Below are 10,415 nucleotides of genomic sequence, written 5' to 3'. Positions count from 1 at the left end.
GAACCTCCTAAAAGGTCCTGGGACTGCGACCACATAGCGCTGAAGTCGAATAGGAATGTCATCTATGGTGGTCTCTGGTATATCCGCCGTCAGACGCTCTAGATCCTGTTCCAGCTCGGCTAAGGTCTCTGCGGCCGCATCCTGTGGGGCTGGTGCTGGTACAGCTGGTACTCTCCTCTCAAAAGCCCGGAGGTTGGCTGACGCCGTGGACCTACATCTGCATTTTGAAAATTTGTGCTGTCAGTTTTGAGGCGATATATAAAAACAAAAAAAATATACATAATTTAAAAACTTGTGAAAAATGAAATACCTCTGTCGTCCCACTGTTCTCCCTGTGGAAGAACCATGTCCGGATCATTCTGAAAATCCATTCCGGCATAAGGAAAATCCTGAATAGCAAAGACCTGGTTCTCTAGCCAGTGAAAGTAACCATCAGGAAATCGAACAACTGTCGCGCCCTCATCAGGATGCCGGGCCATTACCGCAACCCATCTCGTCAACTTAGGCTCCCGAGGAGCCCCAACTGGAACAGTAAGATGCTGGGGGATCAGCATTGGAACTCTCTCTAAGGCAAAGCTCACAACTAAAGGCCCATATCCAAAGGTCTTCAGTTGTCCGTTCTTTGCCCTGGTTAGTTGGCCCTTCATATTGGCCAACACAGCATCGCACCAGTTGAAAATGGTGCCTCGGTAGCAATCTATCGCCATCCGCATTTGGGACCCGGTGGCAATGTGTAAGGCGGCTGCGCCGCAGAGTCTGGTAACAGTAAAGGCTATCACCATAAGTTCGGGCAGGGATATGTACTTGATTTCTATCCCTTTCTCCTGGTTCTGATTGTTGCACCACTCTAGCCGGAGGCTAGCAAGGGATTGGCCACCCGGCCTAGTCCCGGACAGAGTCAGTTGCTCGCCCCTATTTGGCAAGCCAGAGAGAAAATATATGTCGGAGGGCTCTATCTCGAGCTGGTTCTCTCCGATGTAGAAGCATTGATCCTGAATGTTCCACCTTTCAACCAGCCACTCAAGGAATGGCACCTGGCCCCTCATGCCAGGTATGGCCCAGTATTTGTACAAACCGCATGCTTTTAACGCATCAATAGAAGGTTGATGACCAATTGCGGCCAAATCAACGTCCTCGTGTTCTCTTTCTCTCCAATCTAGCATGGTGAATGCCCTACACACCAAAAAACAATAGTTAGAATTCATTTGAAAAAATTTGGTTGGTTGAATTTGGAGTTTGGGGTTTCAAAATGCGTTTTTCACGGGGTATGCACCCCGCGTTCAGAACACAGAGCAGCGGTACGCAGCTGTTCTGAAGGAGGGCTGCGTACCCCAACCTTTTTCCTATATACAAAAAAGGTCGGGGTACGCAGGTCGCCCATGGGGCACCTGCGTACCCCGAGAAACATATCCTAAAACCCTAAACCCCCTAAAAAATCAAACTAAAACCTAAAAATGAATTTCAAACGGATGAAATTGAAGAGGAGGATGTTGTGGAATACCTGAAAGAGACGGCGCTCGATTCTGACGGTCGGATTCTCCGCAATGACCACAGGAAGTTTTCTTGTCAAAAGCCCTTTTCTCAACCTCAACAGTAAAATGGTAAAAATGACATGGTAAAAAGTCTTTTTATAGGTTTTTTGGATGAATGAATGCTAAGTTTGTTTATTTTTCACCATGAAAGGACATTTTTCAATGTATTTTTACCCATCTTAAACAGGTATGAGTAATGTGTCGTTTTTGTGCAGGACAAAAGGACTTTAGAGTAAAATCATCATTTTTCACGAACCAAAACATCAGAGTCATCTTTTAAGCTCTTTTCTGACTCCTAAAACATGAAAAGATTGCCGAGCGTTTCTTTTACACTCGTTAAAACGGAATTAAAAGACGGTCCCCTTATAGCTCTTTTCTGACCGTAAAAACAGGAAAAGATTGCCGGGTTTTTGTCGTTTCAAACTCGATATGGAAATAAAATGACGTGTCCTTGATCGCTTTTTACTTTTCAGGTCAGAGACACTAATCATGAAAGTACTCCTTGGTCGCAAGATCAAGCGGTTCTCCCAGGTATTATTTAATACTTTTTCGGGCTTCGGGGACACAAATTTACGAAAAAGTTCAACCTGGAGTCTTCTTAAGTTTTTCAGACTCTCTAAAATTGAAAAACGCCGAGTTTCTCCTATACTGGGCTCGTTAAAATTTCACAGTAAAGGACCTGTTCAATTACAAACAGGAACGAACCACTCCTTCCTAGGGTTCGAATCAAAACTAGGTTGGACTCATCCGAAGGATGAGCTTATAATCAAGCATATGTTATCCTCCTCAAGCTTGTTAAAAATAAAGAGGTACTTGCCAGAAATGGTGGGGGAAAAGAGAGAAGAATGAACCTATTTGTTATCCTTTGTTACAGAAGAACCTTATCACCGCTCTTGAACACGACACTTTCCGTTCACCTGGGTTGGGAAATCCTTTGCCTTAAAAGTTGATCAAACCACTTTGAAAGTCTTCAACCATTTCCGGGTATTAACTTTGGGTCAATCGTAACCAAACCATCTGTCGTGTCGTTATGTGTTCAAGAGGTCTCTGCAAATAAACTTTCATCTGCAAAATACTTGTCATCCATTTGACCATCCCTGAGTCAGTCCTTACAGCAACATTTCTTCAACTTGAACAATGATTTCGTGTTGTGGGCTTGCCTGCAACAAGTCGCTTTCTATCGACATCAGCACATTATCTAGAGAGATGACTTAGAAATCGTCAGTACCTTGAAGTCTGCATGCATAAATGGCAGGTTTCTCGCCTTTGACGTCAGTTTACATCATTGACTTTCGATCGAAGGATTCCGTGAAATTTTTGACATCAACTCATTTATTCACATCTCATGGATTGTACTGGGTACTTTGAGAACCATTGACATTACTGGTGGTCTCTCTCACACTTGTTAACGGTTTACATCATCGACTGGTAATCAAGTGGTTTCTACCATGTTCGACATCAACTCATTTATTCGCATGGCTAGAATCGTACCAATTCGGGGAGTAGAGATGAAGACCTTGGATCTAGTTTCCACCATCCAGGCTGCGAGGAGTTTTGTATTCATTATATAGTAGACCAATTATAAACAGATGGTTGCGTCCATACTGTGTCTACGAAAGTCTATGAATATGATGTACTGCAAGATCATTCCTGTATCAGAGTAGTTAGTTTGTTAGTTAAAGTTTTGATCTGAGTATGGGAATGCCTACCTCAGCGATGCTATAATCTTATACATGTATTTTGTGTTGAAAATTGCAGGTTCTGACCAGGCTCTCCACGAGATAATCCTTGAAATGATAAAGCGCTTCACCCTTCCTAGATAATACAAAACCCTAATCTACTACAGGCTTCGCCCTTTAGGGGGCAATCTGTTACACTAAAAAATGTCACCATGGCTATTTACAGTTAGTATGGCTCTATCAACAGTCATGCTATCCTCCTGGGCAAGTCTTATGCCTCTGCTCTCCATGTCAAACTCCAAAAAGAGAGAAAGTCTTTGTAAATGTGTTTATCTCTGGGTACGCAGATTCTCTCGGCCTTACCTGCGTATACGCACCTAATGTTCACAAAAACTACGTACTTGTACGCTCTGTATGTAAAGGGGCAGGTGCGTACCCCTGTAAAGGTCAAAAGGCGCGAGTTTCATCTTCAAAAAGTTACTTGTGGTCATTTCTAGAGCATTCTAGAAGGTTGTTCGACGTGTATTGAGCGCCTCCAGATGCTTCATGTACCCCTACCAAAGAGGAACTTATCCCATCAAGAGAGGAGCTATCCCATCCAAAGAGGGGATTATCCCAATTATGGTGGACCTGATTAACTTCCTCTTGAGCACTATAAATACAGGCATTGGGCCAGAAGGAGAGGAGGTTGAAAGCTAAACATTTCTAAGGGTAGATGTTGCTGGAATTAGGACTCCCATTTAGAAGCTTGTGAGGAAATATTACCATCTTTGCTTGTTCTATTTGGAAGTGGGTGAGCTTTGTCAAAGTAAAGGAGAACTCTTGATGGACCCTGGGAGGGACTTGCACAACACCAAGGCTCAGGTTGTAATTGTTCCTTTTGTTTCCTATTAATGCAAATGAGTCCATTCTTCTCAATAACTTGTTATTTATGAGTTGTTTCATGTACTCCTTGGTCTATATGTTAAATATGTTTTATTTTATGAGATTATCAAGTGCTATTTAATCGTTTGATTGTTAGTGAATGCAGGTTTCGAAGTGAAGGAGGAGCTCATCCGGATCAGCGAGGCTGGACTGCTACAACAGCGTTGGACTACAGGTAGGATCTAAACACTTGATTTCTCGTATAGTAAATGCATGTTTAGAGAAGGATTGCTCTTGTTTGTCTTGTTTGTCACTAGAGAGTCTTAGGCTCCTAGGGAGGTTGGTTGTGTCCGCACTATCGACTCTTTCCGCCTGACAGAGATATGCAAGCTTTTCGTGATCGCCCTTTTATTGCTTAATCAGCTTCCAATCTCTATAGGTATGCCTGAACCTTCAGCATCCAAAAAGGCGATGCTTAATTTTTAAGCTTCCGATCTCTATAGGTATGCCTGAACCTTCAGCATCCAAAAAGGCGATGTTTAATTTTTTTGGTAAAAGTGTGTGTTTTTCTTTTTAAATTAGTTTTTAAATGTATATATAATTTAGCACTCTGAAAAAACTTTGGTTTTATTGGATATTTGAGATTGTGCGAGTTTACAGATTAATTTCCCAACCCATTCTTGTTAAATTTCATATAAATTTAAAATATATATATATAAATATATTCAAGATCTAAAAACAAATAAGGTACGGAAAACAAAAACGCTGGGAGAAATTGATTCGCTTGCCTTGCTTAGGAAGATTATGGCAGAATATAACGCTCTCTAGTTTCTATGTTTGTCTATGCAGGTGCGAACGGCAATTCGTCGCTGAATACATAGGCGCCTTGTGCGAAAACGTGACATTCTCAGAGGTGCCCATCAATCCGGCTGTGGATTTTCATTTCATTTTGGCCTTCGCCATCGATTACACCACCGAATCTGGATCCCATGTTCCGTTAGACGGAAATTTCAACATTTTCTGGGACACCGGAAACCTGAGGCCATCAAAGCGCAACATCCAAACGTCAAGGTTTCCCTCAGCGTAGTAGCGTAAACAACCAGCCTGCGGAGTTCAAGCCATCGTCGGTGTCTACGTGGGTAGACAACGCAGTCTACACACTGTCAAAAATAATCGAAGAATACCATCTCGATGGCAACGACATCGACTACGTGCATTTTCAAGCCATCTCGATGTTTATGAATTTATGAATTTTGTTGAGTATCAGGAAAAGAGAAACTTTATAGCTTTATTTTCAGTAGTAGCTACACCACTCAATGTTATAACAACGAGTGATAAGGGTTTCAAGTGGGGAAAGGGCCAGCAAACGAATTATTTTGAAGAGTTGAAAAAGAAAATTAATCAAGAATCATTTTGTGTGATGCCAAATTTGTAACATCCTTTTAAAGTGGATACAAATATAAGCAAGTATGAAATGGGAGTGGTCTTGTTGTAGGGAGGAAGGAATTTATGCTACTATTATGAAGAGTTAGGTGGGATTATTCTCAACTACCCTACTTACGACAAGGATCTCTATTCCCTGGTACAAGATTTTAAAAAGAAGAAACACTATCTCATGGAAAGGGAGACTATCATCCACATATATCACTAGTTGTTACAATAGCTAAAGACCTAGAGTAAGTTGTAGAAGACCATAGAGTACAAATGTATATGGTTTCCACAACAATTTCATCGAGTACCAAGTATAAGAATGAAAAATGAAAACACGATGGTTGAAATGATTTCAAGGTCACCAACATAAAAAATTATAGCTTTAGGAACTTTGATGCACATGGATCATTTCACACATTATTCATACAAAGAGGCATATAAAAAGGAAAAAGGCTTCAAGAATTTGATTTAAAAGAATGCAAATCAAAACACGATGGTTGAAATGATTTCAAGGCCACCAACATAAAAATTTATAGCTTTAGGGACTTTGATGCACATGGATCCTTTCACACATTATTCATACAAAGAGGCTTATAGAAAGGACAAAGACTTCAAGAATTTGATTTAAAAATTGTAGATCCAATGTCACAACATAGTTGACTATTATCTTTAGAAAAGGTTACTCTCTGGGTTGGACAAGCCTTTTGTTGCTAAATATGAGCGACTACAGCTAATTAGAGATGCTCATACATCTAAGGTTGCAAGGTATTTTGGAGTGCATAAGATAGTGCCACACCTACAAGGGTATGTTTACTAGCCTAGAATGCAAGAAGATGTAGCAAGGTACATTAGAGGATTTATGCTTTGTTGTATCAACAAACCTAGTAACAAGAAATAGGGTATATATAATCCATTTCCTACACCCACTCATCCTTAGGAAAGCATTTCTATGGACGTTTCTAGAGGCATACCAACAACTAGAAAGGAACATGACTACCTACTCGTGGTAGTTGCCATATTCAACAAGATGTGTGGTCTCATGCCATATAAAAATACCATCAAATGGAAAGAAGTAATGAACATATTATTTGAACAAGTCTAGGTGGTCCTTTAGATACCAAGTAACATCATTTTAGGCAAGGACACTAGATTTATCAGTGCATTTTGGACTACATTGTGGGAGAATATGGAATGAAATTAAATATATCTATAACATTTCATTCATAGGCAAATGGGAAAATAACAATAGTTAACAAAAATCGTCCAATACTTTACTTGAAATCCATTTAAAAGGGACTTACAATCAGTGAATGACCTCTGTAATGGTCAAACTAGCTTTTTTTTTCATGGCTAGAGACTTGTTAGACATTTTGGTTGGCAAATGGAACAAGTTTGTAGTGAAAATCTTATAGAGTTGATTCCAAATTACCCAATTCTTAAGGTGGTTCTATAAGGCTTAAAATTGTGGTTATGGGACTAGAAATGGGGGTTGTGCCACCACCTTCACAAAATACAAGCCTATGTTTGGATGCCAATGACTCTTTAAGGAACCAATTCTTGAGGTTCCATTGAAAATCTTATAGAGTGTTAAAAGGAAGCATAAGGTTTGAGTTTCTAGGTTGCACAATATGTGGAATTCTGTCCTCAATCCTAAAAAATATATTCCTATTTAGTTCCTGATAATGGGAAGATTAATAGTTGAAAAAACATTGGAGTTTCAAACTTTGTTTCCCACATTTTGAACATGATAAGGCTACGCAGCATGAATATCGTGCCTATTTTCTTTGACCATCTATAACTTGAACTAGGTGGAGGCTCTTTTCCAATCATACATATGAACCTCCTTCTCATGGAAAGTGATCACCTTAGGGGATAAACTTTCATCGGTTGGGAAACAGTTGGGAATTGCTTTTTCCCTTTCATGGTGTGATTGGGCATTAATTTATTATTGTATGTCAATGTAGATTATTGTACAATCATACAAATTGAAGGTGGAGATGGATTAATTGCAATAGTAACTATATAACTTAGGGGATGCCCTATGCATAAATATTCAATAGTCATCAACGCTTACTAAAATCACATCAAAACATCCATAGTATAGTGATCGTCAGAGACTAACAAATTTGTTACAAAGTAGTGGTAGTGGATCCATATTAACATCTCCCACATGAGGCAAGGAGTTTCCTACCTTGTCTCTTGCTATTTATAAGAAACATAACCATATATATATATATAGACACACACACTCCAGTATTAAATAAAAATTATAATTTATTATCAATCAACGTATTTCACATTAAGTTTTTCACAACTGGTTGAGGATGGGCCTCATCAGCAAGGCGACCCAGGATTGAACCTCGTAGGGTGTGGTTGTGCCCCCTGCTAACAGGAGGAGACATGCTAAAGCCCTGTGCTAGTGGGAGGAGACATGCTAAAGCCTTGTGCTAGGGGAGGAGACATGATAAAAAATCCAGTCAACTAAAGGTTGGTATGGCCCAAGTCGAGTTCGATCTCTAGGTGACTTTGACACTTAGATGCTTGCCCTGGGGGAGGAGACATGCTAAAGCCCTATGCTAGGGGGGAGACATGCTAAAAAATACAGTCAACTAAGGGTTGGTATGACCCAACCAGGTGCGATGATTGAGTGACTTTCATAACTTAGATACCCCTAGGTCATGACTCGTCAAGCCTAAATCACAGGTCAAACTTAAAAGAATACAAACACTTGAAATTCCTATATTATAAATCTCATCCTCTTCTTTATTATTGTATGTTTCATTTTGAGTGAGAAATATTAATTTTATAAATATTCTTTAAATATCAAATTAATTTATTAATTTATATTTAATTTTAATAAAAATATTTAAAATAATTATTTTTTTTAAATTAAAATTTATTATTTTATATTAAATTATTTTATTTAAAATAATTAAAATATATGTTGAATGGTTTCGAAAAATAAATTTATATCTTTTATAATAAAATAAATATGGTTTATTATATGGTTAAAGTCAATTAAATATGTGTAAATGGAACTCTGATTTAGTAGTGTAATAATAAAATATTCCACAATCGAACTCAATTTAATTTTCAATATTAAAAAATTATTCTTTTATAATAATTAAATATTGCTGAACTCAATTAAATATGTGTAAACGGAACTCAGATTCCATAGTGTAATAATAAAATATTTCACAACAAAGTTTAATTCAATTTTTCATGTTAAATCTTTTTACATAGAAAATTAAATAAATGTTTGATTTTAGATTTTTGTGATTCATATTGATTTTGATATTTTCTTTCTGATTAATCATATCATGAGTTTTTGGTCGAGGTTTCGAACCATTTAATGTGGTTCATTTAATATGGTATAAAGGTGAAAAAATCACTTCCATCATAGTAAGCTTCTAGAAGCCATTGAAATTGAAAAATATGTTATTAATCTTAATAGAGAAGCCATTGAAATTGAAAAATATGCTATTGATTTTGACAGGGACGATGGTTGGAAGTTAAGTAGAAGTTGGATCCTCGCCCTCTTTCAATAATTTTTTTTAATAAATATAATAATTAATAATTGACTATTTTTACTTTTATATTGCAATTTATATCCTCTTTGACCTCCCTATTAAAATATTATCCGATCTTTTAATATAAAAATATTTAAATATAATTGTTGAATATTATTCATATTAATAATAACCATATTATTTTGAATTCAATATTATTTTAATTAAAAATATTAATAAATTAAAATAAAACATAATAAAATAATAATAAATTTATTCAACTAATTTTTTAACAGCTAATTCATAACAACTATTTCTTAATGGCTAACTTTGTATCACATGCATCCCTGCTATTTAAACATTTTATTGATTTTTTCACCTTTGTCCTGATGATGAACCACATTAGATGGTTCCAAACGTAGGCCAAAAACTCATGATGTGATTAATCGGAAAGAATTTATAAAATTAAATAAATGTTAAAAATATATAAAAGAAAATCAATTAAATATTTAAAAATAAATAAAATAAATAATTAAATTTAGATATATTGATTAATTAATGTAATTGAAATAACTTTTTTAGATATATTTTATACTAAGTTTATTAAAATTTTAGTAAGAAATTGTTGAAATTATATAATTTAATTATTAAGTTTAATAATCTAAAAAGTTAAAAATATAAATTCAATTATGTATTAAAAAAAGAGTGTTAAATACACTATTAAAAATTATAAAACAATTAGTTAATTACGACTATCTCTTATAGAAATGGTTATAGATAAATAATTTATTTAAGGTAATTGAATCCAAAAAATAATATCTAATATAATACACTGCGAAAACTATTAATACTTAAACTTTTCTTACTTAATCTTTTCTAAAAAAATTGTTATCTATATAATATTCTAATAATTTATTTTTTAATAACAATATTTAATTTTAAAATCAAAATTAAAATAATAATAATAATAATATTTATTTAAAAAAAAACACAAATATTTTTTTACATTTACATTCTATTTCATTACTAAAATATTCATATTATATATATAATATACCTATATATATAATTTTTATTTTAATAATTTTAGTAAATTAATAAATTAAAATATAATAATGAGTAATTAATTTTGGACTTGAAATAATTATTATACTAACTATAACTATATGCACAAAAAAATCTATCCATGTCTAGTGAGCAGATTATTTTTTTATGTACCCAAAAAACGCGCATATGAGATTCAATCTCAATATCCATGTCTAGGTGAACAGATTATTTTTTATAAGCAGGTAAGCAGATTAATTTTTTTTATGTAGGCCAAAAAAACACGCATATGAGATCCAATCTCAGTATCCATGTCTAGGTGAACAGATATTTTTTTATATAGCCCCGAAGACGAG

Source organism: Pinus tabuliformis, chromosome 3_1, assembly GCF_031772625.1.
Source record: "Pinus tabuliformis cultivar Carrire ecotype Pingquan chromosome 3_1, CPIR1, whole genome shotgun sequence".
NCBI classification, from domain to species: Eukaryota; Viridiplantae; Streptophyta; class Pinopsida; order Pinales; family Pinaceae; genus Pinus; species Pinus tabuliformis.
The sequence above is the reverse complement of the archived record's forward strand: the minus strand, read 5'-3'. Positions refer to the sequence as shown.